At 33.3% G+C, this 17,129-nt stretch overlaps 1 long non-coding RNA gene across 3 annotated transcripts; it reads left to right on the top strand.

The window, feature by feature from the left end:
• The first annotated feature begins 231 nt into the window (after positions 1–231).
• LOC120260394 lies at positions 232–7,263 on the top strand. 3 transcript variants are annotated; one of them, XR_005536396.1, is made up of 6 exons: positions 232–1,026; positions 1,607–2,012; positions 5,375–5,514; positions 6,227–6,292; positions 6,771–6,796; positions 6,883–7,263. It is a non-coding gene; the product is annotated as an uncharacterized LOC120260394 (long non-coding RNA). The 3 variants fall into 3 exon arrangements; XR_005536397.1 differs by adding an exon at positions 1,540–1,606 and having other exon boundaries at positions 1,690–2,012; positions 6,771–7,263; XR_005536395.1 differs by having other exon boundaries at positions 6,771–7,263.
• The last annotated feature ends 9,866 nt before the right edge of the window (positions 7,264–17,129 follow it).

The following is a 17,129-nucleotide window of genomic DNA, read 5'->3' as shown; positions in this document are numbered from 1 at the left end:
GTTGAGCTTGCTTCATGTTTGTGTATGGCGCTAACTTCTGTTTATTTGTTTATTTGTCAAAATAAAAAAATAAATACATAAAAATATTTATCTCATTTACATAAATTTATATTTTATTATTTTATGAATAGGTTAAAAAAAAAAGGACCAATTACTTTGTTAAAAAAAAAAAGTGCCAATTTATATATATTTTTATTTTAGAAACCCCTTCCCCTCATTTGGTCACCAACAATTAACAAAGGAACAAAGTCACAATCTTATCGGGCTGATGCAGACCCGATTCATTGGCATGCAGAGTGGTGTGCGTCCGTATGTGTCTCGCCAGGCAGTCGGCGCCCGTCGAGGTTGCCGTCGTCACCTTTGCAGTGCCACCATCTGCTGCCTCATATGAACCATGGCCCTGATGTTCCTCCCGCCGCCCTGAGGCTGAAATTCCGGTGCTCTGACCTTCTCAGATAAGCTTTATCTTTGGTTTCCTGTGAAGATTGAGTGCATCTTTAGCAAATTGGACAAATATTGCTTGCCATCCCACAAAAATGAGAAACTGAGTAGAATCAAACTCTAAGCTGTTCACAAAATTTCACATATATTCTCATCCCTTTGATAAGATGCTGGTTTTCATAGTTTTAGCTATAGGAAGCTTGGAGAGTATAAGGATGCAGAGATTATCAGATAATCTGCTGATCTGAGACAATTCAGCTCATCAGCATCTTATCAGAGAGATGGGAATATATGTGATCTGATGTGGACAATTCAGCTCACCAGCATCTTATCAGAGAGATGAGAATATGTGTGAAACTTTGTAAACAGCTTGGAGTTTGATTCTACTCAGTTTCCCAATTTTATGGGATAGCAAACAACATTTGTTCAATTTGTTAGCTATACACTCAATTTTCACAGGGGAACCAAAGATAAAACGGTTTCATCTCCAATTAGATAATTACCGGTTTAGACTAACTGATGCCACTTATTAGATAATTACTGAAGATGGAAGACTCAGAACTTTCAGAAAGTTTTGCATGATAAGTATGACACAGTCATAATGAAAATTGAAGTGTGTGCTTAAATTTGTTGTAATATGACTTTCTATTTTAATTTCAATATACCTTCACTTGAAAATGTTGTTGTTATGTGTCCTTCTTGGCTACCGTTCTTATGTGTCTTGCGTTTTTTTTGTATCTGTTGTGTTCAGTCTTCCCTATGTTTATTTTTTCTGTTTTCATCCACTCCTGGTGAATACAATGTACTATTCTTCCCCCTCATGTACCCCTGCAAGTCTTGTTCTGTGTTTAATATATGCAGTATATTTATTTTGTCAAAAAAAAAGAAAAAAAAAATTTATTGTTGTTGTTCTAGTGTGATCATTGGCCATCCCTACCCTATCCTCGAAAAAGATGTGAAGAACTTAAAAAAAAAGTCTGCTCACATATAGATTGCACTAGATATCTTCTCACCAATAGGTAATTCAAGCTCTTCAGGTTTAGCATTTGTTTATAGTTGGTTTATAATATAATACTGATATTTTATCATTTTCTCTAGTGCCCTCAGAGATGTAAGCATCCTTCCACGACCAAGGCTTCTGATTCTGAATCATGTTCATATATAGGTATCCAGACATCTGATGCGATTGTTGGATGACAGACTTCATAACTCATTGTATTCTCACCTCAAAACTATTGCATTTGCAAGGAATCTGATATGATCCAAAGGTAGCCGCCAGTGCCTTAAAAATCAGTGCTTCCTTTGCCGTTATGTCTCTATCTCTCTCCTTTGCTTCCTCTTTGCAACTATCCCCAAGTTGAAACTAAGGATTATGAAGATTGGTTCTGGTTCTGGCTCTGGCTCTGGCTCTAATGACCGTGATTACCAGCAAGATCAAGATGACTTCTTCATCGATTCAGTTCTTCGCTCTTACAAGAATAACCGTGTATGCACCATTTGCCAGGAACCGGTGGTTGATATAAGCATGCGTTCCATAGCTATCCTAAAATGCACACATGTGTACCATTTAGGTGATCATTTGCTTTCTCTCCTTTTTTTCTAAGAATTTAATGTTTCTTCAGAACTGACTTCTGCTAATTTCTGATGCTTGTTAATGCTTTTGTGTGATCTGGATGTTATTTTTCCTTGCAAAGATGGATATTTGATAAATTTTTTATGCACTGTACTGGTTTATAAGTTGCATTTTTTAGCATTTAATTGAGAAGCACTGTTGTTGAATGTTGGATTTGACTCCAGATCCACATATTTTCTGTGTTAAGTATTCAGTATTTTTGATCTGGCTTCTTCTCCCTTTGTTGAATATTAATGGGCACTGTGCTAGTTTTTGCATTAGATTATGAATGTTTCTGCAGTGAAATTAAGGAAGAACATCTATATAAACTACTGATATGTGTGTGTGTTTGTGTATATATATCAGGCTTTCTCCTTTCCCAATTGTGCAAAAAATAAGAATAAAAAATTAAAATTAAAATTTGACTCTATTTGAACAAGTGTGTACTTTGGATGAAATTGTAGTATCAGATGATAGTATGCTCGGCTACAATTTGCTCTATGCCTTTAATAGATGGTGAAATTTATTTAAAATGCATTGGAGTGGTTTCAATCCCATTTTTGGGCTGCATATTTTTATTCACATTTTGGTGTTTGATACATATATAACAGTCTATCCTATGAAGAATCTGCTTAGCAATTCTGTTTGAGTCACACCTGCATCTTCTTTTTATTGAAAGCTTAAAACTTCTTCCTAAGCTTCTCCTATCATCAATATGTATAAACATGCTAGACCTCCATAAGGTGGTGTTTCCTTTTTAAGATGGGCAACATTGAGGAGGCCGATCTTAAAACCCATTTGCTGTAACTAATTTGTTCACAGTGGTATCACTTAAATTAGCATATTGTAATTTGTTTCAGCTGTTGATCCATTATAGATGGATTAAAAAGATACCACACATTTGTGTGTGAATTGTTCTTTCACAAGATGGTCTATAGTTTGATCAGCAAAATAATTCTCTCGCATGTAAGTAGGTACACATACACATGTAGAGACATGTGCGTGGCCTTCACACATGATCAATTAATAGATATGCATTGTTGGGTCTATAGTTGTCCATTAAACAGAATAATTAATTTCAGATATTAACTAGTATGAGAACACTTGTGCTTAAGGACTGTTGCATGTTTTTGGAGATTACAATGGAATTAGATGGTAAACATGCCCACGTCCTCACCTAGAAGGTCTTTAAAAAAAAGAATCTCATATATTAGAAAGGACTTAAAAACAAAATATTACTATCAAATTGGTTCTGCTGCAAATGGTATTGAATTTGTTTTGGTTGAAGTGAAAAAAGGATAACTGAAACAATAATAAAGATTGATGCAAGTTTCACAGAGAATAGTAGTTAGTGAAATCTTTATCTTTACTCTAATTGAATGACCCAATTAAAAGGTGTATAGACAATAATTGGTTTTCCAATTAAACAGCAAGCCAATTTTTCTAAGTTTTGCATCTTCACATGTTAAAGGGTTTAAGATAAGAGCCAAGAAAACCTTTTCCTTAAAGCAAGGCCACGGGAAAATTATTAGACAAAAAGGGCAAATAATTGCCCAATCAATGTGACTGTTAAACACTATCACTGCCAAAGAAAATTGTTATCTATGGCTGCGGAAAATCTCCGCCGCTGTATTTAGCAAATCCGGGTACAAAACATGGCCCGATATTAATTACTGCAGTAAAATTTAGTCTTAATATGGTACATTATTCCTTGCAATCCACATAATCTATCCTATTCTGCACATAAAAATTCTCAACATGATAAGATTGTAAATTTTTTACAGAACACGAGGGAGTTGGATAACTACTTAAATTCTTGTCAATCCAAGCACACAATCTTGCTTGTTCTTCTTCATTGTAATAATAGTCCAAATATTTTAGTTAGTATATATTAGGTTGTTCTTATCAATTAGGTTGAATTTGATAAATTTGCAGTAGTTAATAACAAAATAAAAGGCGTGTATTTGTTACTGGAATATTATCATTCTTCTATTTCTTTTCAAATGAACTTTTGTATGCATTCTTTGGCATCATTACTATGCGTCTGTATTTTTTTCACATTGCTTCTTTAACCTTAGGACTTCATTTTTTGCAGGTGATTTTGAGATGCATTCTTTGGCATTGTTAATATTCTTTTGTAACTTGTGCAAATTCACTTCTTTAATTACTCAACTTGCACTGTTAAATTAATATATCTAAGTGATTGTGTTACCCTGGCAGCTGAAATCATAGTCATCTTTATCATGGTCCAGTTCTTCTACCTTTTTCACTATCCATGAGCCAAATTAATTTTCCTATGTTAAGACAGCTTTTGTCAGTGCTCTTAAGCTTTGCCAATCCTGCACTTAAAATTTCTTAGCTTGCCTATTTCTTTTTATGATGTTCAAGATCAAATTGCAATGGTTTCATAGTTCACAAATTCTCACCCACCTTGGTATATCTACTTAATCCCTTGTTGTTGAGACAAATGATGCAAGCACCCGACTAAATTTTTTTTGTCTTCTGAAAGACGACTTCTTCTGATTAGGATTCTTTTCAAAATTCTTGTCGTCTTATGAAAGAATTCTTCCTCTAATCAATGACTTTTGATCAATCAAGAGGCGATATACAATGATCTGCTTTTAGAAAAAGAATGATGAGCAGTTGTTTGGTTGTGTTTTAGGAAGCCTATTTAATGTTGATCTAATGTCACTTTCATCTTAGTAAGTTTCCGGGCATATTTAACAAATGATTATCAATAAGATTTAAGAGTTCACATGCATGTAATAATTCTTAACAAGGTCATATATATAATATATATTTTTCTTTTAACTTTGCGAATTTGCTAAATCGCAATTGAAGCTTTATTTATGATCTGTGAACATGCATGAAATATATGCATCCATAGAACCATGGTTGCGTCGTGCAAGACAACAGACGTTCACCATCCACTTCATTTTAGAGTAGAATTTATTATTTTAGATCTTATATTTGGAAACCGATTCTTTTATTTTGTAACACACTCATAATAAAGAATCAACGTTGGCAAAATACAGTTAAATGTAGATCAGCACAAGTTTGCTTCATGTGGTAGTTGGTTTTGTAAGTATGAAAACATTCTCTGACAATGCTAAGCACATAAATTTGAATTTGCTGCCTTTAAAGGTAATTAGTTTCGATATGACAATCTTGCATGTAAACTGGTTGCTATCATTATTTCGTTTATTTAAGGACTTGACTGAGCCGTCTGCTTAATTTAGCATCTAAACATTCTGTTTACAATTAGTTCTTTGAAAGATATCTGTCAGAAACAACTAATAACTGGATTTTTCTCTGTTGAAGACTGCATTGGCTCTGCATTCAATTTTAAGTATGCAATGGAATGTCCAACTTGTCGCCACCAGGAACGTGGGGAGTGGCTTTATGCTGCTAGAGATCGTTCAAGAGCTCGAGCTCATGCTTTTCGATTTGAGCCATGCCAAGTAAACTTTTAATCTGAACCCCTCTAACTCGTCCATATTTCTTGCTCTTTATGCCCTTAAAAAATAGTTATACAGATGCCTCTTCTTCACCGCTCTCACAGTGGAAACTGATTAAGTATTTGAGGCAACTTTTTTTTATTTTTAATCATTCATTTTAAAAAATATTGTTGTATTTATTTGTTTTTTTTGTGAATGCCATCTCTATTTTTGTGTTTAATCTCCTTTTTGCTTTAACTAATGCTTAAAATTGACATTGGGTATATATTAGTACACATGTCTCTTGTGGTCAGTGCTTGCTATTTCTCACTTTGATTTATTCTTCACACCATGCTTTATTTGTATGTTAGTTGTGATAATACGCCTGTAATAAAGCAGTCTTATTAGATGTCTTCATGTATTTTAAACTCTGTCTTTACAATCACTGTCTTTACAATCAGTAAATCATCCCATTCTCATAACTCTTTAGTACATACTATTACCTTATAAGCATTGCGCTCATTGTTTCAGTAATGAGGAAAATATCTGGAGATCAAGATTGAATGAAGACAATATGGCTTTCTTTTTTTTTTTACCATTTGTTATGTGTTTTGACATTTAAATGATCACTGATATAATCCAAAACCGTGCTTTGTCTAATTATATGGAACGGACTTCTATTTTACAGTAGTACTCAAGACGATTAACCTTGGCACTCTGTTTATACTCAATATAGGTGCAGCCTGTGCAGATAAATTGGAATGCAATACCTAGGATTTGGACCTCTTGATCGTTTGGTCAGGTGAGTTTAGCTGAATTGAAATGTTGTTTTTTTCTATGATTGTATTGCAGTGGCTGATAAGCCATTTCTTCCTACTTCCTTCGGGTGCTGTTGATTGAGTCAATTTATATGCCATTTGTGACAATTCTATTGTGGATATCATTATAACTCTCTTGTAGAAAGAAATTGGATAAAAACCATACTGCATTTGGGTCCTACCTGCAGGAAGTGTATAGGTTACTTGTAGCTATTTGACAAAACAATCATCTTTACCTTCCTAGTTGCTTCTTATCTTGTATTATCTAATCTTTTAGCATGTTATTACTTTATGAAATTGAACTGTTGCAAGCCATAACTTACAGTGCACAAGTATTTATTAGAAAATTATGACTATAAAATATGTTTACAAGTACTAAAACATCATTGAATTCAATTTTCAAACAAAAGCATGTCATAAAGAAAATGATATCATTGTGATTCAAATTTTTCTTATTTTCAGGGGCAGGCAACCAAATCTGCAGAGCAGTAAGGACATTGTTGAAACAACTTCATGAATTTGATTTATTCAAAACTTTTTGCATGTTTTGTTATTGAAACTTTTAACTGCAAAGGTAACCCAGCACATGGAGAAGATACACCGGTGGGCTCACACCAGCAAAATAACGCTCAATAGCTCCAGCTACAGACGCTATAGATAACTTGCTCTCTTGATATGGTCCACCACCTCAGCCTTCATTCATAATTAGGCAATCATCAAGGGAGCACCAAAACACTAGTTCATTATACGAATGTATCTTGGACCGAGAGAACTAGCTCAAGCCCAATCAGGGAGAATGCCGATCATGGCACACTTGAGTTGTTTTTGAACATCCAGGGAAATGAAGTTGGTTGACAAGACTTTGCTTTTACCTAATTCCTCACTTCTCTTCTTGGGTAATAATCATCATTGAACTTTTATGTCAGTCAAAACGTGTACGTGAACCTGATACTGATATCATATTTTCTCATTCTAATTCTTCAGTGCTTCAAGTGGGTCTATGATGGGAGGGACGTTGAACCGACGTCAAAATAATACTTCATCCATTCTTTTTTAGTTGTCACATTTAACTAATTCACACCGATTAAAAAAAAGTGGTTAAAGTTAGTTGATTATCTATATTTTATAAAAAAAAAATCCATTACTTTTTAAAATTACCCATATTTAAAACCTCACTAGTGGAGAATATAATTTAATGCTTAGTTGATTTTGATTTATTAAAAATTGTACATGTACATTAAATTAAAGGGTAAATTTGGAAAAAATTATTTAATGTTGCACAAAGTTTCTAATGTGACAAGTAAAAAGGAACATAGAAGAGCTCTAAATTGTGACAACTAAAAAAGTACATAGGGAGTAATAATAATGTATTATGGGAATATGCTCCATCATTGCCGATACAGCTCCAATCAGTGCTTATCGGAGTGCACAAGCAAGAAGAAGAATCATGTATTAAGGGAATTATGTCTTTGCTCCTCACCATTTTACACATAGGCCGACTAGAGCTGCTTAATTTCGAGGATCGATCGAACGACTTTGTCCAACACCATCCAGCATCAACACTAGGTGCAAAATCTAGTAACTCAGCTCCCAGAAACAACTGAAAGGGCTGAATAAAGATGCATGAAAAGAAAAAATGAATAAAGTTTGTATATAACCTTTACCTTCTTGTTCTCTTCTAGACTAAATCGGTTCCCACTACGCAGATACTCCCTTTTCAAATGGCACGCTACTAAATGGACTTGCTTATCTGGAGGGGTCTCCACGTAACAAAAAATATATATCAATTTCTGCAATTCAATCAAAAACTTCTTCTAGGCCAGACTTCTGATGAAAGACAGATATCTACGTTTAACCGGAAATCTCCAGCATCTCTTTTACCATGTCCATAATTATTCCTTGCCCTATGGCCTTCATATGGTTGATGTTGACAGAACCAATTTGGTTCAAAATCATCTTTTTCCTCATGACAAATTGTCTATGGATTGGGATAGGAACACGTTTGCCAATAGAATCACTACCAGCCAACTCAATCTTGACCTTTTATTGTCATTCCGTTTCCTATATGCATCAATTCCTAGAGCATTTAAACGATCTAGAATTTTTTTGAAGCTCTCATTCAAACGCCAGAATTTGTGAATCATTTGTTGCTCCAAACGCCATCCTAATCATTGCAATGCTTTGTCCACTTGTTGAGAGACTCTAGCCTCCTAATCATCATCACGAGACCATCGTCACCAGTTGACATCCTACTCTGATACCACATGATGTAGTGAATACACAGTTCTAATCCAAGAACTCACTCCAAATCAAGTAAACAATAACATAAAATTTCAATAGATCGGTTCTTTTTCACAAACTCTAAAACAAGTTCGTATAAAGGGCTAGACTAAGGACAACATAGTTAATAAAACTAAAATAATCACAAAATATTGGATAAATAAATGAATCTAAAATAACTAACAAAGCTAACATGACTATAAAATATTAAATAAAAACTACTTCGAAAGTTTAAATTTAAAATCCTAATACCATTAGGAAATTTCTTTCACCATGCTACGTCAGCTATCCTTAAATGCACGCATGTGTACCATCTAGGTGATCCTTTGCTTTCTCTCCTTTCTGAGAATTTAATGTATCTTCAGAACTAACTTCTGCTGATTTCTAATGTTTGTTGATGTTTTTTGTGTGCTTTGGATGTTGTTTTTCTTTGCAAAGATGATATTTGATAGATTTTTTATGTGCTACTGATTTATTATTTGCATTTTTTAGCATTTAGTTCAGAAACACTGTTGTTGAATGTTGGATTTAATTCCAGATCAATATATCTTATGTGTTGAGTATTCAGTATTTTTGATCTGGCTTCTTTTTTATTTGTTGAATATTAATGGGCATTGTGCTAGTTTTTGCATTAGATTGTGAAAGTTTCTATAGTGAAATTAAGGAAGAACTATTGGGAAGCTTGCCATTTTTTTTTTTTTTCTTTTTTGCTTCCTTGTCCCTCATTTTTCTCTTTTTCTTTCTTCTCATTAAAGTGCTTCTCTCTCTCTCTCTCTCTCTCTCTCTAACTTGAGGAACCTTTCCCTTTTGCTTTCTAAGAAAAGTCCCTTAACTACTAATTTTTTATCTCACTAATCTTCTCAGCTCTTAGCTTGAAAAGCATGAACAAGCTCAGTGAAAGAAATCATGATTAATTCTTTTAAGTCTTCAAGTGTGGAAATTTTAGACTCAAATCTCTCTGGCAAGTTCACTAAAATTTTTTGTACAACCCTTTCATCTGTTAATTCTTCACCAAAAAGTCTGATTTTGTTAACAACATCCATCAGCCTATTTGAAAACTCTTTTATAGACTCATTGTCTTTCATATTCAACACTTGAAATTGCCTCTTTTAAATGCAAAATCTACATCTGTTTGATTCTATCACTACCCACATAGATCTGTTTGGTTCTATCCCAAGCTTCTTTTGTTGTTTCATAATCCTAATTTTTTTATAAAAATTGATTCTAAAACAACCGTATGAATGACAGACAAAGCACTTGGAGCTTAAGTCTTTTTTTCTTCATGAGTTATGATATGACTGAGTGTTGGGTTGTCTCCAAGAGGTGGTATCTCCTTCTCAGCTTCAACCCACTGCTATAAACCAAGATCCCTCAAGTAAACTTTCATTTTTGCAGCCCAAACTTGGTCATTTTTGCCACTACTAAAAGCTGGAGGTGAAAGTTTGATATGCTACTAGAAGCTAGAGGGATTTAAAGTATGATTTTATGATGTCTTTGTGGAGGAAGCCCTTGTTTTCTGTCTTGTCACAGTCCCATAAGATCTATGAGAGCTCTGATACCATGGTATGATTTTCATATACATAGAGCTTAACAAAGGAGACAAAATGTTAGGGAGAAAACATGCATCCACTACATTCAGGTTCTGATATGCACATATATATATATATATATATGTTGCCATTTTGTCTCTATCTCTCTTTTTTGCTTCCTTTTTGCAACTATCTCCAAGTTGAAACTGAGGACTATAGAGATTGGTTCTGGTTCTGGATATGGTGACCGTGATTACTAGCAAGATCAAGATGACTTTATCATCAATTCAATTCTTCGCTCTTACAAGAATAACCGTGTATGCACCATTTGCCAAGAACCGGTGCTTGATATAAGCATGCGTTCAATAGCTATCCTTAAATGCACACATGTGTACCATCTAAGTGATCCTTTGCTTTCTCTCCTTTTTGAGAATTTAATGTATCATCAGAACTGACTTCTACTGATTTTCGATGCTTGTTGATGCTTTTATGTGATTTGGATGTTGTTTTTCTTTGCAAAAACGGATATTTGATAAATTTTTTATGCACTACTGATTTATTATTTGCATTTTTTAGCATTTAGTTGTGAATCATTGTTGTTGAATGTTGGATTTAATTCCAGATACACAAATCTGCTGTGCTAAGTATTCAATATTTTTTATTTAGCTTTTTTCTCAATTTGTTGATTATTAATAGGCAGCGTGCTAGACTTTGCATTAGATCGTGATTCCATCAAATAGAATAATTAAGAATATTTGTCCTTAAGGACCGTAGCATGCTCTTGAAAATTACAATGGAATTAGATGATAAACATAGCCACATCCTCACCTAAAAGGTCTTTTTTAAAAAAAAGAGTCATATATTTGAAAAGACGGAATATTATTATCAAATTGAAACTACTCATGTTCCGTAACAAATCATATTGAATTTGTTTAGTTTGAAATGAAAAGAGGATAATAAGTCCAAAAAAAAAACCTATTTATTTGTAATAAAAATCTAAATAAAATGAATAAATAATTTAAAATAAAATAAGTATTGCTATTCAGATGACAGTTGTTTTTTTTTAACAAATTAGTATAAATAATCTAAAAATATTTTACTTTTAGAAAAACATATTTATGAAATTTTATTATTTAATCTCTTCACATTCAATTAATTGGTTACATTGAAAAAAAAAATTGTAAAAAATTATTATTCAACAACTTGATTTTCGAGTATAAATATTATTTAAAAAAATATATTATTAAAAAAATTTATAAAAATATATTATTTTGTCTTTCACTTTTTACTTATACTCAATAAAAAAATTTATTTTCCTCTAAAAAAATTTTAGGCCCCCTCTAAAAACCTTTTCTAGCTCCGCCGCGCTGGTTGACTTCTAGTGAATACAATATATATATATATATATACACTACTCTTCCCATTCATGTACCCAGTGTAAGTGTTGTTCAGTGTTTTTATATATGCGGTTTATTTACTTTGTAATAAAAAAAGAAAAAAAAAATTAATGTTGTTCTAGTGTGGTCATTGGCCATCCCTACGCTGGCCTGGAAAGAGATGTGAAGAACTTTAAAAATGGTCTGCTCACAGATAGCACAAGACATCTTCTCACCAATAGCTCTTCAGGTTTAGCATTTATTTATAGTTTGTTTATAAAATAATACTGATATTTTATCATTCTCTGAAGTGCCATCAGAGATGTAAGCATCCTTCCAGGGCCAAGGCTAGCTTCTGATTCTGAATCATGTTCATATATAGCCATATAGGTATATATCCAGACATATATCTGATGTGATTGTTGGATGACAGACTTCATACCTTTTTGTATTCTCACCTCAAAACTCTTGCGTTTGCAAGGAATCTGATAGATCCAAAGGTAGCCGCTAGTGCCTTGAAAAACAGTACGTGCTTTCTTTGCCGTTCTTACTTTTCAGTAAGAAATCACAACTCTATGTCCAAGTGACACGAGTTTGAGCATAAATGAAAAGCAGTCATGTTTGATCTTATGAGTACGTGATTATACTTGTTAAAATTGATTTCACCATGAATCACTCGTATCTGTTGTTGAAATTGTTGTCACCACTATTTTCCTTGAATTACTTTTTTTTTAATGTGCATATATAAAAATAGATTTCACAGCCAATTCCTTGTGTTATTTATTTTTTTAATGTACATAAAAGGATTGTACGCTTGCAATCCACAATGTACATAACTACATTAGATTTTTGCAATCCACAATGTACATAACATAAGAAATCTATTAAAAACCCCAATTTTTCAGTTATTGGCATGTGTGAATATTTTCAAAAAAACAAGCAATGGAAAATTAAAAAAAATAATAATTTTTAAAATTTTAAATAATGTCAATAGTCTCTTAACCTATTGACACTGTATTATTTAATAGGGTATTTATATTCTTGCCGACGAGAACCACTGCATGCCCAAAGTGAGTAGTTTGCCCACGTCTACTTTTCCAAAAAAAAAAAAAAAAATTCAAATGATGTGAGTACACATAAGATAGTTTTATAAATACTTTTTAATACTCAATTCACCATATTACAAGACTTCTAATATGCACCCTCATTTCCAAGTCTTAATTTCCCAAAATTCATATATATATATATATATATATATGGAGAGAGAGAGGTGAATCTTCAACGCCATCTTGGTTGTCTTAATCTCCGCTGTACACGTGTCATAATCAGAATCCTCATTGCATGGTTCGGTGCATGCAGCGAGCAGATTGACTCAGATATCCCCTCAGCAAAAATGACCGGCTTAAGCCTTCCTAAAATGGCATTGCGATCATACAATGTACAAAACCACTTAGTCTCTGGCATCTGTCTGAAATTCCTCGTTCACCACACCCCCTTTACCTCTTTCTTTGTTCCTCTTCTTCCCCAATCTCTTTTCCTGCTGCTGACTATTGCCATTTTGTCTCTCTCTCTCCTTTGCTTCATCTTTGCAACTATCCCCAAGTTGAAACTGAGGATTATGGAAATTGGTTCTGGTTCTGGCTCCGGCTCTGATGACCGTGATTACCAGCAAGTTCAAGATGACTTCTTCATCGATTCAGTTCTTCGCTCTTACAAGAATAACCGTGTATGCACCATTTGCCAGGAACCGGTGGTTGATATAAGCATGCGTTCCATAGCTATCCTTAAATGCACACATGTGTACCATTTAGGTGATCCTTTGCTTTCTCTCCTTCTTTCTTAGAATTTAATGTTTCTTCAGAACTGACTTCTGCTAATTTCTGATGCTTGTTCATTCTTTTGTGTGATCTGGATGTTACTTTTCCTTGCAAAGATGGATATTTGATAAATTTTTTATGTGATGCTGATTTATTATTTGTATTTTTCAGCATTTTGTTCAGAAACACTGTTGTTGAATGTTGGATTTAATTCCAGAACCACATATATATCTTCTGTGTTGAGAATTCAATATTTTTGATCTGGCTTCTTCTCCCTTTGTTGAATATTAATAGGCATTGTGCTAGACTTTGCATTAGATTCTGAAAGGTTTCTGTGGTGAAATTAAAGAAGAGCATCTATATAAACTACTGATATGTGTGTGTGTGTGAGTGAGTGTTTGCGTATATATATCAGGCTTTCCTCTTTCCCAATTGTGCAAAAAAATTAAAATAAAAATTTGACTCTGTTTGAACAAGGGTGTACTTTGGATGCAATTTTAGTGACAACTGATGGTATGCTCCGGTACAATGCATTGGAGTGGTTTCCATTTCATTTTGGGGTTGCATATTTTTATTCACATTTTGGTGTTTGATACATATATATATATATATATATAACAGTCTATCTTATGAAGAATCTGCTCAGCAATTCTGTTTGAGTCATACCTGCATTTTATTTTATTGAAAGCTTTTAACTTCTTCCTAAGCTTCTCCTACCATCAATATGTATAAACATGCTAGATCTCTATAGGGTGGTGTTTCTTTTTTAAGATGGGCAACATTGGGGAGGTTGATCTTAAAACACATTTCCTGTAACTAAATTGTTTGCAGTGGTATCACTTAAATTAGCATATTGTAATTTGTTTCAGCTGTTGATCCATTACAGATGGATTAAAAAGATACCACACATTTGTGTGTGAATTATTCTTTTACAAGATGGTCTATAGTTTGATCAGCAAAATAATTCTCTCGCATGCAAGTACGCACATATACACATGTGGAGGCATGTGTATGGCCTTCACAGATGATCAGTTAATAGATATGTGTTGTTGGGTATATAGTTGTCCATTAAACATAATAAATAATTTCAGATATTAACTAATATGAGAACACTTGTGCTTAAGGACTGTTGCGTGGAAATTACAATGGAATTAGATGGTAAACATGCCCACATCCTCACCTAAAAGGACTTGAAAAAAAAAAGAGTATCATATATTAGAAAAGACTTAGAATAGGATATTACTATCAAAATGGGATTGAATTTGTTTTTTGTTGAAATGAAAAAATGATAATTGAAACAATAACAAAGATGTATGCAAGTTTCACAGATAATAGTAGTTAGTGAAATCTTTATCTTTACTCTAGTTGAATGGCCCATGTAAAAGGTGCATAAACAGTTATTGGTTTTCTGATCAAGTAGTAAGCCAATTTTTCTAAGTTATGCATCCTCACATGCTGAAGGATTCAAAATAACTGTGAAAAAAAATCTCTTCCTTAAAGCAAGGCCATGTGAAGATTATTAGACAAAAAGGGCAAATAATTACTCAAGCAATATGACTGTTAAACACTATCGCTGAAAGAAAAATTGTCATCTATGGCGGCAGAAAATCTCCGCCTCTGTATTTAGCAAATCCGTGTACAAAATAGCGGTGGGTGTTAATTCCTGCAGTAAATTTTAGTCTTAATATGATATACTATTCCTTGCAATTCACATAATCCATCCTAGTCTGCACAAAAAAAATTCTCACCATGATCAGAATGCAAATTTTTACAAAAAAAAATGAGGGAGTCGGATAACAATTTAAAACCATGTCAATCCAGGCACATAATTTTGCTTGTTCTTCTTCATTGTGAAAATAGTCCAATAGTATATATTAGGTTGTTCTTATCCATTAGGTTGTGTTTGATAAATTTTCTGTAGTTAATAACAAAAAAAAGGTGTGTATTTGCTACTGGAAAAAAGTATCATTCTTCTATATCATTTTTATGCATTCTTTGACATCATTACTATGTGTCTGTATTTTATACACATTGCTTCTTTAACCTTAGTACTTCATTTTTTGCAGGTGAATTTGGGATGCATTTTTTGGCATCGTTAATCTGCTTTTGTATCTTGTGCACATTTTTTGTGCACATTTTTTTTCTTTACTTACTCAACTTGCACTGTTAAATTTATATATCTAAGTGATTGTGTTAATCTGCCAGCTCAAATCATAGTCATCTTTATCATGGTCCAGTTCTTTTACCTATTTCACTGTCCATGAGCCAAATTAATTTTCCTAGTGTTAAGACAGATTTTGTCAGTGCTCTTAAGCTTTGCCAATCCTACACTTAAAATTTCTTAGCTTGCCTATTTCTTTTTATGATGTTCAAGATCAAATTGCAATGGTTTCATAGTTCACAAATTCTCACCCACCTTGGTATTTCAACTTAATCCCTTGTTGTTGAGACAAATGATGCAAGCACCCGACTAAATTTTTGTCGTCTTCTGAAGACAACTTGTTCTAATTAGGATTTTTCTAAATTTTTGACGTCTTCTGAATTCTTCCTCTAATCAATAACTTTCTATCATTCAAGAGGTGATAAACAATGATCTGTTTTTAGAAAAAGAATGATGAGCACTTGCTTAGTTGTGTTTTAAGAAACCATTTTAATGTTGATCTAATGTCACCTTCATCTTTGTAGGTTTCCAGGCATATTTAACAAATGATTATCAATAAGATGTTCTAAGAGTTCACATGCATGATATAAACTCTTAACATGACATCTTTTTTTCTTTTAACTTTGTGAATTTGCTAAATCATAATTGAAGCTTTATTTATGGTCTGTGAACATGCATGAAATATATGCATCCTTCCAGGGGGGGCTGTGCCCCCTGGTCTTTCTTTTCATTTGTGTCTCTAGTCCTTGCTTTGTTGTGGACTGTTATGATGTTCTGCCTTTTGTTGTTGTTTTATTATTCTTCCACTTCCAGTGGATTGTTTCTGTTGTACTGTTCTTTTTCTAATATGTGGTTTATCCATTTTTCAAAATAGATAATATATATGCATTCATAGAACCATGGTTGCGTCATGCTAGACAGCATACATTCACCATCCACTTCATTTTAGAGTAGAATTTATAATTCTAGATCTTATATTTGGAAACCGATTCTTTTAGTTCGCAGCGCACCCATAATAAAGAATCAACATTGGCCAAATGCAATTAAATGTAGATCAGCACAAGCTTGCTTCATATGGTAGTTGGTTTTGCAAGTATGAAAACATTCTCTGACAATGCTAAGCACATAAATTTGAATTTGCTGCCTTTCAAGGTCATGAGTTTCAATATGACAATCTTGGATGTAAACCGGTTGCTATCATTGTTTCGTTTATTTAAGAATTAGAGTGAGCCCTCTGCTTGATTTAGCATCTAAATATTCTATTTACGATAAGTTCTTTGAAAGATATCTGTCAGAAACAACTAATATCTGGATTTTTCTCTGTTGAAGACTGCATTGGCTCTGCATTCAATTTTAAGAATGCAATGGAATGCCCAACTTGTCGCCGCCGAGAACTTGGGGAGTGGCTTTATGCTGCTAGAGATCGTTCAAGAGCTCGAGCTCATTCTCTTCGATTTGAGCAATACCAAGTAAACTTTTAATCTGACCCCTCTAACTGGTACATATTTCTTGCTCTTTATGACCTTAAAAATGGAAATACAGATGCCTCTTCTTCACCATCAACCTTTCATATTAAAGATGGCCTCTCACAGTGGAAAATGATTAAGTATTTGAGGCAACTTTTTTTATTTTAAATCATTCATTTTAAAAATATTGTT

The sequence above is a fragment of the Dioscorea cayenensis genome, chromosome 5 (genome assembly GCF_009730915.1).
Source record: "Dioscorea cayenensis subsp. rotundata cultivar TDr96_F1 chromosome 5, TDr96_F1_v2_PseudoChromosome.rev07_lg8_w22 25.fasta, whole genome shotgun sequence".
NCBI lineage: Eukaryota > Viridiplantae > Streptophyta > Magnoliopsida > Dioscoreales > Dioscoreaceae > Dioscorea > Dioscorea cayenensis.
The sequence above is the reverse complement of the archived record's forward strand: the minus strand, read 5'-3'. Positions and strand labels throughout refer to the sequence as shown.